Source organism: Tamandua tetradactyla, chromosome 17 (assembly GCF_023851605.1).
Source record: "Tamandua tetradactyla isolate mTamTet1 chromosome 17, mTamTet1.pri, whole genome shotgun sequence".
In the NCBI taxonomy this organism is placed as follows: domain Eukaryota; kingdom Metazoa; phylum Chordata; class Mammalia; order Pilosa; family Myrmecophagidae; genus Tamandua; species Tamandua tetradactyla.
In genome coordinates, this window is record NC_135343.1 from 48,054,345 (window position 1) to 48,075,076 (window position 20,732).

The following is a 20,732-nucleotide window of genomic DNA, read 5'->3' on the forward strand; positions in this document are numbered from 1 at the left end:
ATTGTGGTTTTGATTTGCATTTCTCTAATGGCCAGGGACATTGAGCATCTCTTCATGTGTCTTTTGGCCATTTGTATTTCCTCCTCTGAGAGGTGTCTATTCAAGTCTTTTTCCCATTTTGTAATTGGGTTGGCTATCTTTTTGTTGTTGAGTTGAACAATCTCATTATAAATTCTGGATACTAGACCTTTATCTGATATGTCGTTTCCAAATATTGATTCCCATTGTGTAGGCTGTCTTTCTACTTTCTTGATGAAGTTCTTTGATGCACAAAAGTGTTTAATTTTGAGGAGTTCCCATTTATTTATTTCCTTCTTCAGTGCTCTTGCTTTAGGTGTAAGGTCCATAAAACCGCCTCCAATTGTAAGATTCATAAGATATCTCCCGACATTTTCCTCTAACTGTTCTATGGTCTTAGACCTAATGTTTAGATCTTTGATCCATTTTGAGTTAACTTTTGTGTAGGGTGTGAGATATGGGTCTTCTTTCATTCTTTTGCATATGGATATCCAGTTCTCTAAGCACCATTTATTGAAGAGACTGTTCTGTCCCAGGTGAGTTGGCTTGACTCCCTTATCAAAGATCAAATGTCCATAGATGGGAGGGTCTATATCTGAGCACTCTATTCGATTCCATTGGTCGATATATCTATCTTTATGCCAATACCATGCTGTTTTGACCACTGTGGCTTCATAATATGCCTTAAAGTCAGGCAGTGCAAGACCTCCAGCTTCGTTTTTTTTTCTCAAGATGTTTTTAGCAATTCGGGGCACCCTGCCCTTCCAGATAAATTTGCTTATTGGTTTTTCTATTTCTGAAAAATACGTTGTTGGGATTTTGATTGGTATTGCATTGAATCTGTAAATCAATTTAGGTAGGATTGACATCTTAACTATATTTAGTCTTCCAATCCATGAACACGGTATGCCCTTCCATCTATTTAGGTCTTCTGTGATTTCTTTTAGCAGTTTTTTGTAGTTTTCTTTATATAGGTTTTTGTCTCTTTAGTTAAATTTATTCCTAGGTATTTTATTCTTTTAGTTGCAATTGTAAATGGGATTCGTTTCTTGATTTCCCCCTCCGCTTGTTCATTGCTAGTGTATAGAAATGCTACAGATTTTTGAATGTTGATCTTGTAACCTGCTACTTTGCTGTACTCATTTATTAGCTCTAGTAGTTTTGTTGTGGATTTTTCCGGGTTTTCGACGTATAGTATCATATCATCTGCAAACAGTGATAGTTTTACTTCTTCCTTTCCAATTTTGATGCCTTGTATTTCTTTTTCTTGTCTAATTGCTCTGGCTAGAACCTCCAACACAATGTTGAATAATAGTGGTGATAGTGGACATCCTTGTCTTGTTCCTGATCTTAGGGGGAACGTTTTCAATTTTTCCCCATTAAGGATGATATTAGCTGTGGGTTTTTCATATATTCCCTCTATCATTTTAAGGAAGTTCCCTTGTATTCCTATCCTTTGAAGTGTTTTCAACAGGAAAGGATGTTGAATCTTGTCGAATGCCTTCTCTGCATCAATTGAGATGATCATGTGATTTTTCTGCTTTGATTTGTTGATATGGTGTATTACATTAATTGATTTTCTTATGTTGAACCATCCTTGCATACCTGGGATGAATCCTACTTGGTCATGATGAATAATTCTTTTAATGTGTTGTTGGATACGATTTGCTAGAATTTTATTGAGGATTTTTGCATCTATATTCATTAGAGAGATCGGCCTGTAGTTTTCTTTTCTTGTAATATCTTTGCCTGGTTTTGGTATGAGGGTAATGTTGGCTTCATAGAATGAATTAGGTAGTTTTCCCTCCACTTCGATTTTTTTGAAGAGTTTGAGGAGAGTTGGTACTAATTCTTTCTGGAATGTTTGATAGAATTCACATGTGAAGCTGTCTGGTCCTGGACTTTTCTTTTTAGGAAGCTTTTGAATGACTGCTTCAATTTCTTTACTTGTGATTGGTTTGTTGAGGTCATCTATGTCTTCTTGAGTCAAAGTTGGTTGTTCATGTCTTTCCAGGAACCCGTCCATTTCCTCTAAATTGTTGCATTTATTAGCGTAAAGTTGTGCATAGTATCCTGTTATTACCTCCTTTATTTCTGTGAGGTCAGTAGTTATGTCTCCTCTTCCATTTATGATCTTATTTATTTGCATCCTCTCTCTTCTTCTTTTTGTCAATCTTGCTAAGGGCCCATCAATCTTATTGATTTTCTCATAGAACCAACTTCTGGCCTTATTGATTTTCTCTATTGTTTTCATGTTTTCAATTTCATTTATTTGTGCTCTAATCTTTGTTATTTCTTTCCTTTTGCTTGCTTTGGGGTTAGCTTGCTGTTCTTTCTCCAGTTCTTCCAAATGGATAGTTAATTCCTGAATTTTTGCCTTTTCTTCTTTTCTGATATAGGCATTTAGAGCAATAAATTTCCCTCTTAGCACTGCCTTTGCTGCGTCCCATAAGTTTTGATATGTTGTGTTTTCATCTTCATTCGCCTCGAGGTATTTGCTAATTTCTCTAGCAATTTCTTCTTTGACCCAGTCGTTGTTTAGGAGTGTGTTGTTGAGCCTCCACGTATTTGTGAATTTTCTGGCACTCTGCCTATTATTGATTTCCAACATCATTCCTTTATGGTCCGAGAAAGTGTTGTGTAAGATTTCAATCTTTTTAAATTTGTTAAGACTTGCTTTGTGACCCAGCATATGGTCTATCTTTGAGAATGATCCATGAGCACTTGAGAAAAAGGTGTATCCTGCTGTTATGGGATGTAATGTCCTATAAATGTCTATTAAGTCTAGTTCATTTATAGTAATATTCAGATTCTCTATTTCTTTGTTGATCCTCTGTCTAGATGTTCTGTCCATTGATGAGAGTGGTGAGTTGAAGTCTCCAACTATTATGGTATATGAGTCTATTTCCCTTTTCAGTGTTTGCAGTATATTCCTCACGTATTTTGGGGCATTCTGATTCGGTGCGTAAATATTTATGATTGTTATGTCTTCTTGTTTAATTGTTCCTTTTATTAATATATAGTGTCCTTCTTTGTCTCTTTTAACTGTTTTACATTTGAAGTCTAATTTGTTGGATATTAGTATAGCCACTCCTGCTCTTTTCTGGTTGTTATTTGCATGAAATATCTTTTCCCAACCTTTCACTTTCAACCTATGTTTATCTTTGGGTCTAAGATGTGTTTCCTGTAATCAGCATATAGAAGGATCCTGTTTTTTAATCCATTCTGCCAATCTATGTCTTTTGATTGGGGAATTCAGTCCATTGACATTTAGTGTTATTACTGTTTGGATAATATTTTCCTCTAACATTTTGCCTTTTGTATTATATATATGATATCTGATTTTCCTTCTTTCTACACTCTTTTCCATATCTCTCTCTTCTGTCTTTTTGTATCTGACTCTAGTGCTCCCTTTAGTATTTCTTGCAGAGCTGGTCTCTTGGTCACAAATTCTTTCAGTGACTTTTTGTCTGAGAATGTTTTAATTTCTCCCTCATTTTTGAAGGATAATTTTGCTGGATATAGGAGTCTTGGTTGGCAGTTTTTCTCTTTTAGTATTTTAAATATATCATCCCACTGTCTTCTAGCTTCCATGGTTTCTGCTGAGAAATCTACACAAAGTCTTATTGGGTTTCCCTTGTATGTAATGGATTGTTTTTCTCTTGCTGCTTTCAAGATCTTCTCTTTCTCTTTGACCTCTGACATTCTAACTAGTAAGTGTCTTGGAGAACGCCTATTTGTGTCTAATCTCTTTGGGGTGCGCTGCACTTCTTGGATCTGTAATTTTAGGTCTTTCATAAGAGTTGGGAAATTTTCAGTGATAATTTCTTCCATTAGTTTTTCTCCTCCTTTTCCCTTCTCTTCTCCTTCTGGGACACCCACAACACGTATATTTGTGCGGTTCATATTGTCCTTGAGTTCCCTGATACCCTGTTCAAATTTTTCCATTCTTTTCCCTATAGTTTCTGTTTCTTTTTGGAATTCAGATGTTCCATCCTCCAATTCACTAATTCTATCTTCTGTCTCTTTAAATCTATCATTGTAGCTATCCATTATTTTTTCTATGTTTGCTACTTTATCCTTCACTTCCATAAGTTCTGCGATTTGTTTTTTCAGTTTTTCTATTTCTTCTTTATGTTCAGCCCATGTCCTCTTCATGTCCTCCCTCAATTTATCGATTTCATTTTTGAAGAGGTTTTCCATTTCTGTTCGTATATTCAGCATTAGTTGTCTCAGCTCTTGTGTCTCATTTGAGCTATTGGTTTGTTCCTTTGACTGAGCCATATTCTCAATCTTTTGAGCGTGGACAGTTATCTTCTGCTGCTGGCGTCTGGGCATTTATTCAGATTTCTCTTGGTGTTGGACCCAGCAAGGTTGTAATATTTTTCTGTGAAATCTCTGGGATCTGTTTTTCTTATCTTGCCCAGTATGTGGCGCACGTGGCACACGTTTGTCTCAAGTGTTTGGAATGGGTCTCCCCCAGTCACCGATCTCCGTGGCCTGGGGATTTCGGATCCAATTCTCTCCGTTGGTTCAGGGGCCGCGCGTGGTGGGGGCGTCAGCTGCCGCGGCTTGAGGGGACCCTGTGGCTGGTTGCGGGCCGCAGCGGGCCTGGGGGATTCCCCACCGGACCAGGAAGCCTCCCGTGGGGGGGGGCTACCGCTGCTTGGATAGCCCTCCTATCCGAGACTCGTATCCACGGACTCGAAGCAGAGACTCGAAGCCGCCCGCAAAAGAGGGGTGCCGCCTGCCTCGGCTTGGGAAACTTGCTTCTCCAATACTCTCAGCCGGCCCGGAAAGGAGGGAGGGAGTAGCTCGGACCACCGCAGCTGCCGCTGATCGGGAAATCACGCGCCGCTCGGGGGTCTCACCGCAGCCTAGTCTCGCAGTCAGTCTAGCCAGCCCAGACTTTGGATAGCCCTCTGATCTGAGATTCGTAGCCGCGGACTCAAAGCCGAGACTCGAAGCCGCCCGCAGAAGAAGGGCGCTGCCTGCCTCGGCTTGGGAAACTTGCCTCTCCGATACTCTCAGCCGGCCCCGGAAGGAGGGAGGGATTAGCTCGGATTGCCGCGGCTGCGGCTGCTCGGCAAATCACGCGCTGCTCGGGGGTCTCGCCGCAGCCAAGAGTCGCAGTCCAACTTGCCAGCCCAGACTTTGTATAGCCCTCTGATCCGAGACTCGTAGCTGCGGACTCGAAGCCGAGACTCGAAGCCGCCCGCAAAAGTGTGGTGCCGGCCGCCTTGGCTGGGAAGCTTGTCTCTCCGCGTCCCTCAGCCAGCCCGGGAAGGAGGGAGGGCTCAGTTTTTTTTTTTATTCTAAAGAGGTAATTATAGATCTTCTCTCCTAAATTTTTGTCACTAGACACATCAACAGGCAATTCCTGGTGTGGTAAGAGCAATGATAGACGTCTGCCCAGTCCGCTATGTAAGCAGTGGGAAACCCACCCTCCAAGTACCTCAGGTTGATACACCCTGAGACCACCTTCCCAATTTGATGTTCGTCTGGAGTGCCCGCGGTAAGTGCTCAATAGCTAAAGGGTGCTCGACCTCAGGAGAGAAGACGGAGGCATCTGGGACTCCAAAAGCAACGCCAGGCTGGCTAAAACGGTTCCTGCTGTGGCAGCCGAGGCCTGTGAATGCCCGGGCCCTGCCCAGCCCTACTCAGGTGAGAGGAGAGAGGCCTTGGCCCCAGGTCCTGGTGTCTGGTCTACCGTCGGGCTCTCACTGTAAATTCCGCCTGAGGTCCTGCCCCTGTCCAACCAGCCACCTGTCTCTTGATGGACATTGTGGCTGTTTCCATCTCTTGATAATTGTAAATAATGCTGCTATAAACATTGGTGTGCAAATGTCCATTTGTGTCCTTCCTGTCATGTCCTTTGAGTAGAGACAGCATATAGATGGGTCCTGTTTTTTAACCCATTCTGCCAGTCTATGTCTTTTGATTGGGAAGTTTAATCCATTAACATTCAGTGTTATTACTGCATGGGTAGTACTTTCTTCTACTATTTTGCCTTCTGGATTTTATATGTCATATCTAATTTTCCTTCTTTTTACCTTTACTCATAGTCTTCCTTTTTACACTTTTCTCACACCTCTCTCTTCTGTGTTTTCATATCTGTCTCTAGTGCTCCCTTTAGTATTTCTTGCAGAGCTGGTCTCTAGGTCACAAATTCTCTCAGTGATTTTTTTGTCTGAAAATGTTTTAATTTCTCCCTCATTTTTGAAGGACAATTTTGCTGGATATAGAATTCTTGGTTGGCAGTTTTTCTCTTTTAATAATTTAAATATATCATCCCACTGTCTTCTCACCTCCATGGTTTCTGCTGAGAGATCTATGCATAGTCTTATTGGGCTTCCCTTGTATGTGATGGATTGCTTTTCTCTTGCTACTTTCAAGATTCTCTCTCTTTGACCTCTGACATTTTGATTAGTAAATATCTTGGAGTACCTCTACTTGGATTTGTTCTCGTTGGGGTATGCTGCACTTCTTGGATCTGTAATTTTAAGTCTTTCATAGGAGTTGGGAAATTTTCAGTGATAAATTTCCTCCATTAGTTTTTCTCCTCCTTTTCCCTTCTCTTCTCCTTCTGGGACACCCACAACACATATATTCATGTGCTTCATATTGTCCTTCAATTCCCTGAGTCCCTGCTCATATTTTTCTATTTTTTTCTCTACATTTTCTTTTTCTTGCTGGATTTCAGATGTTCCATCCTCCAGTTCACAAATCCTATGTTCTGTCTCTCGAAATCTACCATTGTAGGTTTCCATTGTTTTTTCATCTCTTCTACCATGCCTTTCATTCCCATAAGTTCTGCGATTTGATTTTTCAGATTTTCAATTTCTTCTTTTTGTTCATTCCTTACTTCTTTATATCCTCCCTCAATTCATTGATTTGGTTTTTGATGAGGTTTTCCATGTCTGTTCGTACATTCTGAATTAATTGTTTCAGCTCCTGTATCTAATTTGAACTATTGGTTTGTTCCTTTGACTGGGCCATATCTTCAACTTTCCTATTGTGATTTGTTATTTTTTGCTGGCATCTAGGCATTTAATTACCTTAATTAGTTTATTCTGGAGATTGCTTTCACTTCTTTTACCTAGGGTTTTCTTGCTGGATGAATTTCTTGTCTGTCTGTTCTTTGACATTCAGTTCAGCTTTATCTGGACCTCTAGCTTAAGTTTTGTTTAACAGAGGAGAATTTTTCAGTTTTTGTTTTCTTATTTCTTGCCCTGCTTGTATGGTGCCTTTCCCCCCACCCCCCAGCCTGAGCAGGGTCAACTTAGGTATTATAGACTGCAGCTGGATTTTCCCAGAGCAAACTGGCCTCCTATCAGGAAGAAAGAGTCACCTGCTTTGGTTTTCCCTGAGGGTGAGACCCAATAGGTTGAAAGATTTCTCCTGTGAAGTCTCTGGGCTCTGTTTTTCTTATCCTGCCCAGTGTGTGGTGCTTGTGTGCCTGCAGGTCCCACCAGCATAAGATGATGTGGTACCTTTAACTTTGGTTGGGGGCGTGGTGGAGACAGAGGAGAGGTTGTAGGCTGGTTTTAATGGCTTCAAATTACCAAGCCCTGGTGTCTGAATTCCTTGAGGGAGGGATTCCACCTGAGTTGGGCTTCACCCCTCCCCTGGGGAAGGCACAGGCTCTAGACAAGCCCTCAAATGAGCTCGTTTCTGCCCATGCCTGGGGCAGTTGCAGCCTGAGAAGCCCTGCCATTGAATCCAAAGGCAGTCAAGCCTTTGTAGAAACACAGCCACAAAAACCTCTGTTTCCTTCTTTTTTTTTTTACTTTTTCGGTCAGCCCTGCCCTCTCGGCTCTGGGGCAAAAATGAGTGACCTCCGCTTTGACCAGGTTCACCTGAGCTGGGGGCCTATTTTTAGTAGTCAGAATTTGTTAATTAATTCCACAATTGGTGTTTGGTTGGGCTCAGCCCCTGCTGCTGGTCAAGTCTCTTTCCTTTCCCCTCTGGGAAGCAGCCTTTGGGGAGGGGCGCCAGCCGCGGCGGTTTGGGGAACTCATGGTTCTGGGGGCGCTTGCAGCCAGTCCAGCTGGTCCAGAGTGGGGTATGCTGTGTGTCTGGTCACTGACGTGTCCCCAGGAGCTGTTCTGTACTGTGTCTGGTTATTTAGTAGTTGTTCTGGAGGACGAACTAATATGCGTATGTTGTTAAGTCTCCATCTTGGCCCAGAAGTCCAACACTAATTTTTGATGATTCCAGTCTAAAGACAAGGAGAGGACTTTGCCATGATTCAGGGGTCCCTCATTGGGTTTCCCACAGTTCCTTGGGCACATCTCTGTCACTTCTCCACCCTGCTGCTAACTTGATTTGTTTTCCAACCCCCTGGGCTTAGAAACCTGTTCAGGAAGAATTTGCTTCTTATGGGAACATCTTTATAGCCTCAGTTCCTAGCACAATGTTATTTATCCAATTGTAAGTGTCTCCAAAAGGTGATGCACTGTGTGTCGTTTTGTTTCTGCTTTTTTTTGTAGCTTTCAATGTGTGTGCATGTGTGTGTGTTTTAACAAAGAACATATAGTGTTTTCATTGTATGAAAAGAGACATGGCTCTCTGTGGCTGGGTGTTTCAGAGATGGAGCTGCCCTGCCTTAGTACTGTCTATTCAGGTGGTAATTGAAATAGAAGGCAGCTTGGTCAAGAGCTAGCATATAGCGATATGAGAGAGATCTAGGGGAGGTGCTATGATGTGGACCTGGCCCAGGCTGGCTTAGTGCAGAATTGGGGTCAGGGAGCCCCTGATGTTCCAGGTGCCACCTTGTTAGTGTTTACACGGTAGGGAGATCTGTGGCACCTGGGGAGGGGCCAGGGGTAGCTTGGGAAGCAATTTTTTTTTTACCAATTGGTACAGAAATATTTAAATATTTTAACAATTGGTATGGCTGTACTTACTAGTGTATGTCGGCCATTAACAAGCTCTGAGTTATGAGGGGTGGAACGTCAGAGCTTGGCACAATCTTTGCTCAGTAAATGCTTTAAGGTAATAGAGGCTCCTTATTTCCTCAGATGAGTTGATATCAGTGGAATTTTTTAATGTAATTTTATTGATAAATTAGATATTCATATACCATATAGGGTGGGCCTTGGTGGCGCAGCAGGCAGTGTTCTCGCCTGCCATGCTGGAAACCCGGGTTTGATTCCCAGTGTCTGCCCATGCAAAAAAAAAACAAAGTAAAGCACTGTATAATCATCCAAATTGTACACTCAGTGGTTCACAGAGTTATCATATAGCTGTGAATTTCTCATCATAATCGATTTTTGAACATTTTTGTTACTCCAAAAAAAGAAAATAAGAATAAAAGTAAAAAGAACACCCAAAACATCCTGTAACCCCTGCGCCTATAATTTATTTATTTATTTTTGTACCTTTTTCTTCCTCATCTGTCCATATGCTAGATAAACAGAGTGTAAGTCACAAGGTTTTCACAATCACATGGTCATACTCTACAAGCTCTATAGTTATTCAATCATCTTCAAGAATCAAGGCTATTGGATTGCAGTTCAACAGTTTCAGGTATTTCCTTTTAGCTAATTCAATACATCAAAAACTGAGAAGAGTGTATTCCTATACTTTTTCCTATGTAAGGTATAATAACCTCCAGAATGACTTCTCAGCTTTATTTGAAATCTCTCAGCTACTACAACTTTATCTTGGTTTGTTTCTCCTACCCCCTTTTGGTCGATAAGGCTTTCTCACTCCCACAATGCCAGGGCCAGGCTCATCTCTGGGGGTCAGGTTTGTACCCTGGGAGTCATGCCCCACATAAAGGGGAGGGCAGTGAATTCACCTGTGGAGTTGGGTTAGAGAGAGAGGTCACATTTGAGCAACAAAAGAGCTTCTCTTGGCAAAATCATAAGTAGGCTTAGCTTCTCCTCTGCAGGAATAAGATTCATAAGGACAAGTCCCAGAATCTAGGGCCCAACCCATGAAATTGGCAGTCCCCAATGATTGCAAGAATATGACCTCTTCCCCAGGTGGGAAGTTTAATATTTCCACCTTTTTCCTCAGACCCTCAAGGGGACTTTGCAGATACTTTTTAATCTTCTGCCCAGATTACTCTGGGATGTATTGGGACATCACACTGACCTGTGCAAACAAACAAAATCTCACTCCCTATTCAAAATTCCATGAAGTTACGGTGTTCAAATAAGCTGACCATACCAGTTAAATTAGATAGCGTGCTACCGAAAATATAAATTTTGCACCAAATAGACATCTCTTCCCTTTGTCTCACACAGAAGTTGAAGCTTTAAAATGCACTCATTATCATAAAGAACAGTTACAACTCTGGGATCGAAGTGACTGCTGTAAGAGCTCGCAGTCTAGGAACCTTTATAAGAGGTCTTCACCTGAAAACCTATGTTCTTGAATTCAATTCTCAGAGTTTGCACATTATGGTTAGTCCATGCTAGTGATACATAATATTTGTCTTTTCATTACTGGCTTATTTCATTCAACATACTATCCTCAAGGTTCATTCCCCTAGTTGCATGCCTCACAACTTCATTTCTTCTTCCAGCTGCTCAATAGTCTGTTGTATGTATACACCACAGTTCCCCCTTCCATCCCTCTATGTACCCTTAAGTCACGTCCATCCATTGCAAAATGTGAAAATTGCTGTCATAAACACGTGTGCAAATGTCTATCCTGTCCCTGCTCTCAGTTCCTCCAAGTATACAGCTATCTACAGGTTTGTAGGATCACACGGCAACCCCACCCCCAGCCTCCTGTGGAGCTACCACACTGCCCTCCAAAGGAGCTGCAGCACTCTACTTCCCTACCTACAGTAAATAGGTAAATAGGTACATCTCTCTCTCTCTCTCCACATTTTCTCCAGCACTTGTATCTCTCTGTTCATATTAAAAATTTTATTCACACATCATACAATCCAACCTAAGTAAAAAATTAATGGTTCCTGGTATAGTCACACAGCCATGCCTTCACCATCATAATCTCTATGAGGACATTTCCATTTCTTCCGCAAATAATCCTGCATCTCTTCTCCATATCCCCCGCTGACTGACATTTAGCTTTGGCATATTGCCTGTGTTGAATACAATGATAATACGTTACAAAGTTATTGTTAACTATAGACTCAAGTTTGCATTGATTGCATTCCTCCCCCATACCATCCCAGTTTCAACACCTTGCAATATTAACATTCATTTGTTCTCCCTCATGCAAAAACATTCTTATATTTGTACATTTAATCACCAGCATTGTCCACTGTAGGCATCGCTAAATTTTACCGTCCCAGTCCTTATCTCCTTTCTTTCCTTCTGATATCACACGTGTCCCCCGCCTTCCTCCCTCAACCATGCTTGTGCTCAGCTTTGTTCAGTGAGTGTACGACAATGTGCTACCATAAGGAAGTGAGGCAGGATAGATTGGGACAATCGCAGGTCCCTGTTTCCTAACCAGCTCTGAAACAGTTAACTGAGAACTGTAAACCCCTGGATTCCTATCCACCTTTCTTTTTTTCATTATTTACAGAATACTTTATTAGTTTCTGTAATCAAACCCATGTAGATAAGAACTTACGTATTTAATACAGTGCATTACACCTGTACAAAGGGAAAAAAAATAAGTTTAACATTTCTAGACCGATATGGCTGTTACTCTCTGTACAATACCAACTCGACATGGTACAGCTGGGATACTTCTTCCGAAGTTGACAGCACAGCTAAAGTCTCCAAAAATTCAAATTATATATATATGTACATTTTTATGTATATACATATATTTATATAGAAAGACCAATGGCCACATTTATGCGTCAATAGCAGCAACAGCTTTCCAAGTTCTGCAGTCACCTGAACAAAATTATACAGACATTCAGCACTCTCCATTAAAAAAAAAAGTTAAAAACAAAAATCCCAGAAAACAACAAGTTCTGTTACTGTTATGGTACCTGGCACTTTTTTTTATTAGTGTCTCAATCATTATCTGGAAAGAAAAAATTCTAGAACAACTTCATCAAAAACAGGTCTGATGTAACACGGTCACTACTATGTATCATAAGGCAGATACAACATATTTTACATTCACAGAGGTATGCTACAGTGTTGCCCTACATCTATAATACCAAAGGATACAATTAAAAAGGCATTATTTGAGACTTGATTCTACTTTTCCAGCAGAGGGCCCTGCTGTGCGACACAGCTGCGGTGAAGAAATGCACTTCTTAGAAAGGGTTTTCTTTAATTAGCAGCACAGATCTAAGGACAATGCTCTTCATGAACATCAGCTAAAGACCATTTTAAGAAAAACAAACAAAAAACATTAGATTCACACAAAGATGATAGAGAGGAGGCAAGCAGGACTCCACCTAACTGGTATTTTGCCAAATCTGTCACGTTTGAATGTAAGAACTCCATGGAAGGAAGGATAGACAATTCAACCAAAACACAGCATTTCAAACAGAAGCAGTAGCCGAATACTGCCCATTTGGAGATATTCAAGTATATTTACATCAATATTTAGTCATCTGCTCACTCATCCAGGACGTAGGGGATTGGGGACCAGTCATTGTATTTTGATTGTGTTTAACTCAATCACCACCTATCCACCTGTTAAAAGAGCTAATGGACAACTGAAAGTCATTTGTTTCTTATCTAGCTCCAAAGGAAGTAATGGAAATTGCAAACTTTAGCTGCAAATTTCATGGGAAAAATTTTTCTCTAAAGCCCCCAGATCTCCCCAAACCATAAAGGCTTGTAAAATCATGGGCCCAAAGCAAATCCTTAGCTAATAACAGAAAGTCTGGGGTTTTAAAGGTTGTTAAACATCTGCCCAAAGACAAATTTGGGATACGTGAGGGGCTGGCTACAAGCATCAGTTGGTATCTCCTCCTGAAACAATGGTAGCCCTGTAAACACCAGATTAATACGAAACCTTGAAAGCCTCTAATGTTCAAAGGTTACTATGGAAACTTGCCAGGAGCAAAAACCTTCCTATAAAGGAGCGAACCCACTCCAGTCAGTGCGTGTCCCTCCCTTGGGCATGTCCGCTTTAACCTCTTTCACATGTACTCACCCTCTTTCTCATTAATAAACGTTACCATTTATTCCTACTGGTGTTCTTGTCCGTGTAAATTCTTTTAGTGATGAGGCTCCTGAACCAGGAACAGGGCTTGGCTGGCACCATTGCCAGGAGGGCACTGGTTACAGTAATATTGTGCCATCCATTTCTCCATCTTTACAAACAATTTTGTTGACTATTCTGTACCCCTTCAGCATTAAATGCTTCATCTTTATCATCTTTCTATCTCCTGATAACCTGTGTTCTTCACTTTAACTCTCACAGTTTACTCATTGTTTCGGTTTGGAAATGGTGCTGGAATGCAAAATACCAGAAATAGTTTAGTTTTTATAAAGGGAATTTAATAAGTTACAAGTTTACAGTTCCAAGGCCATAGACATGTCCAAACTAAGGCATCCAGAGAAAGGTACCTTGACTCTGAAGAAAGGTCCATATGGCATCTAGGTTTCCTCTGTCACATGGGAAGGCATATGGCTGGCATCTGCTGGTCCTTTCTTAGCTTCTCTAGGACAAACACTGGATTTCCCCTCTTAGTTTCAGTTGGCTCCCTCCAGGTTCTGGCTTTTTAGTGCTGTGGATCCTTGCTAAGCATCTCATGAGAAAGCACATGGTGACACCTGATGGACTCAGCATTTACAAATATCTGTTTCTAGGCTTTCTCTATATTTCCTATCCAAGCAGCTCTGTCGGTACTCCAAGTGTCTCCAGTGGTCTGCCTCTAAGCTTTCTCCTAAATGTTTCCCCTTTTAAAGAATGCCGGTAAGCTAATTAAGACCCACCTTGAATGAATGGAATCCCATCTCCATGGAAACAACACAGTCAAAAGGTCCCAACCTACGATATTGGATTAAAAGAACTTGGCTTTTGGGGGGTACACAACTGTTTCAAACCAACAGACTCATTAATGTTAGTTCATAATAGTGAGGCCATACAGTATTTGCTCTTTTGATTCTGGCCAATTTCATTTAGCATAATGTCCAAAAGGTTCATCCACGTTGTTATATACTTCCTGACTTACAGCTGTGTAATATTCCATCATATGTATATACCAGTTTATTTACCAACGCATCTGTTGATGGACATTTGGGCTGTTTCCATTTCTCAGCAATTGTGAATAATGCCACTACAAACATCAGTGTGCAAATGTCTGTTTGTGTCCTTGATTTCAGTTCCTCCAAATAGATACCTAGTAATGAGATTGTTGGATCATGCAGCAAGTCTATACTTAGCTTCCTGAGGAAACACCAAACTGCCTTCCAGAATGGTTGCACCATTTTACATTGCCATTAACAATGAATAAATGTGACCGTTTCCCCACAGCCTCTCCAGCACTTGCAGTTTTCTGTTTTTTAATAGTGGCCATTCTAGCAGGCGTAAGATGATACCTCATTATGAATTTTTTTTTCTTTGTATGGCGGGGTCACAATCCATTATTTTTCCATGTGAGTATCCTGTTATTGCAGCGCTATTTGTTGAATTCGTTTGTTTGTTTTGCTTGCTTGTTTGTTTTTTGGGAAGTGCATGGACTAGGAATCAAACCTATTCTCTCGCTCTCATTGTGGTTTTGATTTTCATCTTCTCTTTGTTTTTTATTTATTTATTTATTTATTTTTTGCTTTTTGTCAGCCGAGTTAATAGTCCATTGATTTTATTGATTTTCTTAAAGAACCAGATTCTGGTTTTGTTGATTCTCTCTATTGCTTTCATGTTCTCAATTTCATTTATTTGTTTTCTAATCTTCATTATTTCTTTCCTTCTGTTTGCTTTGGTCTTAGTTTGCTGTCTTTTCTCCAGGTGAGCAGTTAGTGCCTCGATTTTTGCTCTTTCTTCTTTTTAAATATAAGCACTTACGGGAAGAAATTTCCCTCTCAGTGCCACCTTTGCTGCATCCTGTAAGGTTTTTTTGTTTTTTGTTTTTTGCATGGGCAGGCACCGGGAATCGAACTCAGGTCTCTGGCATAGCAGGCGAGGACTCTGCCTGCTGAGCCACTGTGGCCCTCCCCATAAGTTTTGATATGTTGTGTTCTCATTTTCATTTACCTCAAGATATTTACTGATTTCTCTTGTAATTTCTTCCTTGACCTACTAGTTGTTTAAGAGTGTGTTATTTATGTGGATGAAGCTTGAGGACATTATGCTGAGTAAAATTAGCCAGAAACAGAAGGATAAATACTGTATGGTCTCACTAATATGAACTCACATTAATGAGTGACCTTTGAAAGTTAAAGTTAAGAACACAGGTTATTAGGAGATAGAAAGAGGGTAAAGATTGGGCATTTGGTGCTGAAGGAGTACAGAGTGTGCAACAGGACACACTCTTTTGTGTGTAAAGATTTTGTGTGTAAAGATTTGTCTTTTGAATGTAAAGATTCAAAAATGGCGAGCACAATAATGTATATACACTGAGTGTGAGTTTGGCTGAGGGAGAAGGGCTGGGGGCACGTGTGACACCAGAAAGAAGGATAAAGACTGAGATGGTATAACTTCAGAATGCCTAGAGTGGAAAATAGTGGTGATTAAGTGTACAGATATAAGAATATATCTTTTATATTTTTATAAGGGAGGACATGCGTGAGGGAGAGCAAGTGAATGTCAACATTGCAAGGTGTTGAAGATGGGATGATACACAGGAAAAATATGTGTGCAAGCTAGGGTCAATAGTTAACAGTAACACTGTAATATGCTTCCATTGAATTTAACAAAGGCAAATGCCACAGCTAAATGTCAATAAGTAGAGGGATATGAGGAAGGGGTATGGAATTCTTTGCAGAAGAAAAGGAAATATCCTTATATAGATTATCCCGGTGAAGGCAAGGCTATGTAATTCTATGGGGAACCATTGATTTTCCACTTAGGTTGGGTTTTATGATGTGTAAATAAAACTATTTAAAATGGAAAAATAAAGTGTGTTGTTTAGCCTTCATATATTTGTGAATTTTCCAGCCTTCTGCCTGTTATTGATTCCCAACTTCATTCCATTATAGTCAAAGAAAGTGTTTTGTATAATTTCAATCTCTTTAAATTTATTGGGACTTGCTTTGTGATCAAGCACGTGGTCAACCCTGGAGAAGGTTCCATGCGCACTTGAGAACAATGTGTATCCTGCTGTTGTGGGGTATAATGTTCTATAAATGTCTGTTAAGTCTAGTTCATTTGTTATATTATTCAAAATCTCTGTTTCCTTATTGATCCTCTGTCTAGATGTTCTATCCATGGATGTGTAATGGAATTTTGAGCTGGCCTTGGAGTGAGTTGGTGCTCCTAAGCTCTGTGGTTCTTTCCAGACGTAGAACGCTGTAGCTTCACTGTCTCATCATGGGCTCCACCACCAGGGTCACCCCGACCATCTGTTTCTTCTACCCTTTTGCAGTTTTAAATTCATTTGTCTGTATTTGTTCTCTATTCCTCCTTATGTGTCTATGAAACATTCAGGCCTATTTTAAGCAGGGGGTCTAGAGCCAAGGCTTTCAAGTCAGGCAATCTGGGGGTGGAGGCTGCCTCATCTTGCAGGTTGAATGACTACCCAAGTTTCTCTCAGTTTTAATTTGTTCATCTCCGGAGAACACAGTACCTACCTCACAGGGCTATTGAGATTAAAGAAGATGATGCTTAACCAGCGTTTGGCATAGAATAAGCATTCAAGAAAAGGCAGCTGATATTAGAACATGGGCTCTGGAGCTGTACTGCCTCTATCCAAATCCCTGCCCCTCAATATAGCTCTGTGACCTTGGACTCGTTCCTTCCACCTCCTGTGCCTCATTCTCCTCACCTGTAAAATGGAGATATTATAGCACTTACTTCATAGGGTTGTTGGGAGAGTTAAATAGATAATACACATAAAGTGCTTGAAATAGGGCATGGCACATTGTAAGTATTCAATAAAGATGAACTGTTATTAGGATTATTATTAATAGAAGTTTGGTTCTTTTTTTTTTTTTTTACACAGGCAGGCACTGGGAATCGAACCCGGGTCCTCTGGCATGGCAGGCAAGCATTCTTGCCTGCTGAGCCACCATGGCCCACCCAGAGGTTTGGTTCTTATGTACTTTTTGCTTGCATGCTAAAGACAACTGAGTCATGAGATATGAGTGGCCTTGGTTATACAAGCCCATATCATAGTGGGGGAGATAGACAGGTGCACAAATAACATCTATAGACTGTTCTCAGGGCTGAAATAGGAGTAATCCTAGCTGCTACAGTAAGTAGCCACAAAGAGAGGGTAGTTAATTCTGCCAATCCCTTTTGTGTTGGAAGAAAATGTTATTTCACCTATATGTGATCCCAATTCCTTCTCACGAGTCTATGAAACACTCAGGGCCATTAAAATGGAGAGACAGAGGCAAAGCTTTCAAGTTAGGTGGTCTGGGGAGGGGGTGCAGCCTTGGGTAGCAGAGTCGGTGGGGAGCAAAGAGAGGAGAGCATTTCCAGCTGGGAAAACAGAGGCAACCGAATACCATTTGGCACATGATATACTTAGTGGAGGGCAGGGCAAAGAAAGAGTAGGCAGAAAGGCTAGTTGGAGTTGGAAGGTAAAAGGGTCTGAGCACCCCCAACCTACAGAATTTGGACTAAAACTTAGGACATAAAATAAGTGTGTTAACTAAACGGCATTTCCATGTAATACTGTGAGAGCATAGAAGCAAATTCTTTTGTTAAGTATATTAAAAACATATAATAATGTCCTCATGGTTTTACTTTTGAGAGTTCACCTTTTGGGAATATAGAATTTCCAGAATCCTGCAGGTGGTGGGAGGGTTAGGTTTCTTAAGAACAGGATGTGTCTGGTTCCTTTCCTTCTTCAAGCCTCTGCTGCAAAGTCCAGAGAGCTATCAAAACTGGGCGTCTCTTCCCCACAGCTTGCTGGAGACAGATTCTGGGACACATCATGTACCCAACCACAGGACTTGTAGGGTATTCTCAGGTCTACACAGCCTTTCACATCCACTCTCTTGAGTTTTCTCAGACCATATTCTTTTCCTTTGTTTCTTCTCTTGTTCATTTTGTGTTTACTTTACCTCCAAGCCCCATGAAGGCAGAAGCCTTGTTAATCTCTGTTCTAGTTTGCTAGCTGCTGAAATGCAATATACAGAAATGGAGCAGCTTTTAAAAAGGGGAGTTTAATAAGTTGCAAGTTTACAGTTCTCAGGTCATGAAAATGTCTCAATTAAAGCAAGTCTATAAAAATGTCCAAATTAAGGCACTAACAAGAGGTTACCTTCACTCAAGAAAGGCCAACGAAGTTCAAGGTTTCTCTCAACTGGAAAGGCACATGGCGAACATGGTGTTAGCTTCTTCTCCAGGCCTCTTGCTCCATGAAGCTCCCTGGGAGCATTCTCCTTCTTCGTCTCCGAAGGTCGCTGGCTGTTGTACTCTCTGCTTCCCATGGTTTTGTCGTCGTGGTCAGTCTGGTGGCTCTCTCAGATCTCAAACCTTTTCCAAAAATGCTTCTTTTAAAGGATTCCATAAAGTAATCAAGACCCACCTGGAATGCGTGTAGACACGTCTTCATCTAATCACGTTTAAGACCCAGAATTGATTGAGTCACGTGTCCCTGGAGATAACCTAATCAAGTTTTCAACCTATAGTGCTGGATAGGGATTAGAAGAAGTAGCTGTTTTTACCAAATGGGATTAGGATTAAAACATTGTACCCTAGGCTTTTCTAGGGTACAAAAATCCTTTAAAACTGGCACAGTCTTTCTTTTCAAAAAAATTTTAAATAATTTCAGATTTACAGAAAAGTTACAGACATTCAAAGAATACTTGTTCACCCAGATTGTTACTATTTTACATTTGCCATTTGCTACTATCTTACATTTGCCATTTGCTTTATCAGTTTCTCTTTATGTATGTCCTTTTCTTTTTCTGAAGCATCTGAAGTTGTAAATTGCTGATAGTGTCCCTTTATCTCTAAAAACAAATACAGTCTCTTATTCAACTGTGGTACATAGTCACAGTATCATTATATAAATCAGTAAATTAACATAAATTAACATTGGTACAATGTTCTTAGTTAATCTGCAGACCTCATTCATTTTTTGGCAATTGTTCCCTAATATCCTTTATAGCAAGGAGAAGAAGGAGGAGGTGGGATACCAAAGTGGGGGGCAGGGAGAGAAGTGGGAAGAGGAGGAGATGGGGAACAAGGAGGGAAGGAAGGAAGGAGGGAGAAACTACTTCTATTTTCTGGTCCAGAATCCAATCCCAAATCACTCATTGCAGTTAGTCATCATGTCTCTTTAGTCTCCTTTAATGTAGAACAGTTCCACATTCTTTGTCTTTCATGACCTTGACATTTTGAAGAGTACAAGCTGCTCATTTTGTAGAATGTGTCTTAGTTTGGGTTTGTCTGATTTATCTTTATTTGTAATTTATTACTTTTTATTAATACACACTCCATATCTACCAAACATACATGTCTGATGTTTCTTCATAAGATTGAGATCTACTAACATATTCCAAAATTTCAGAAATATGGTTTTTTCCTGGACAATCGAAATATTCCAGGTCTGTGATTGATATCAATCAAAAGCAGGGGGTTCTCTGCCCAATACACATTAATAGCCAACCTGTGACACCGGGGTTTCAAAGAGAGAATTTTTTGCTAAGTGTGAAGCAGATCAGATGGCCCATCACCCTAAAAATCTGTCTTTCCAAACCACAGTAACACTGACGAATTTTTTTTTTTTTTTAACATGGGAAGGCACTGGGAATCGAACCCAGGTCTCTGGCATGGCAGGCAAGAACTCTGCCAGTAAGCCACTGTGGCCCACCCTCTGACAGCTTTATAATATCAAAAGATGGGCAGGTTTTAGGATAATGAGCAAAATGGTTCTAAATGCTGTAATTGGAGATGATCTAGATTATATGCTTAGAATTTATGTAAGAAAATGGTGGCCTTAATGCTATGATGGGCGTGATTTTCAGCATTGTAATGAGGGATAGTTTATTTATAGTTAAAATTTAAGCTGCTTAAATTTAAATTCTTAAATTCTAAGAATTTAAGCTTAAATTCTTAGAATTTAAGAATTCGTTCAGGCAGACGAATTCTGGTTAGATCCAGCTTCATCGAGCAAGATTGTTTAGGAATTGGGATGGGTTAGTGCTGGGGTGATTCAAGTTTCTTCATTAATAAACGTGAGGGGCTGTCTTCTGTGATCATAATATTCTAAAGTTTAAAAACAGAATTAGGGGTACAAATGTGGGTCAGTCATGAGGTTTTTACAATCACAAGATAAAGGCTACATTGTAATACAATCATTATCAAAGATCAAGGCAGTTGGGTTATAGTTGGGTAATTTTAGGCATTTCCTTCTGGCTATTCCAATATACTAGAAAGTAAAAAAGAAATGTCTATATAATGATTCATTAACCTTAATTATGTTAAATCTTAACTTCTTGGTCATATGATCTCTTCTTTTGATGTGAAAATGAGAAATTTGTAACAATTTAGCGGAGACCCACGGTTTAGAGAAATCACTTCATCAGATTTTCATGCTTGTGAAAAGTTACGAAGTCCTGCGTCCTCCTGAATGCATCGTATCTGGAGGCACGGACAGTATGTTTGTGTTGTTAATATTGATTGCTTTAAGATTTCTCCACTGTAAATTTATTATTTTTCCCCTGTGTAATTAATAAATATTTTGTGGAGGAGAT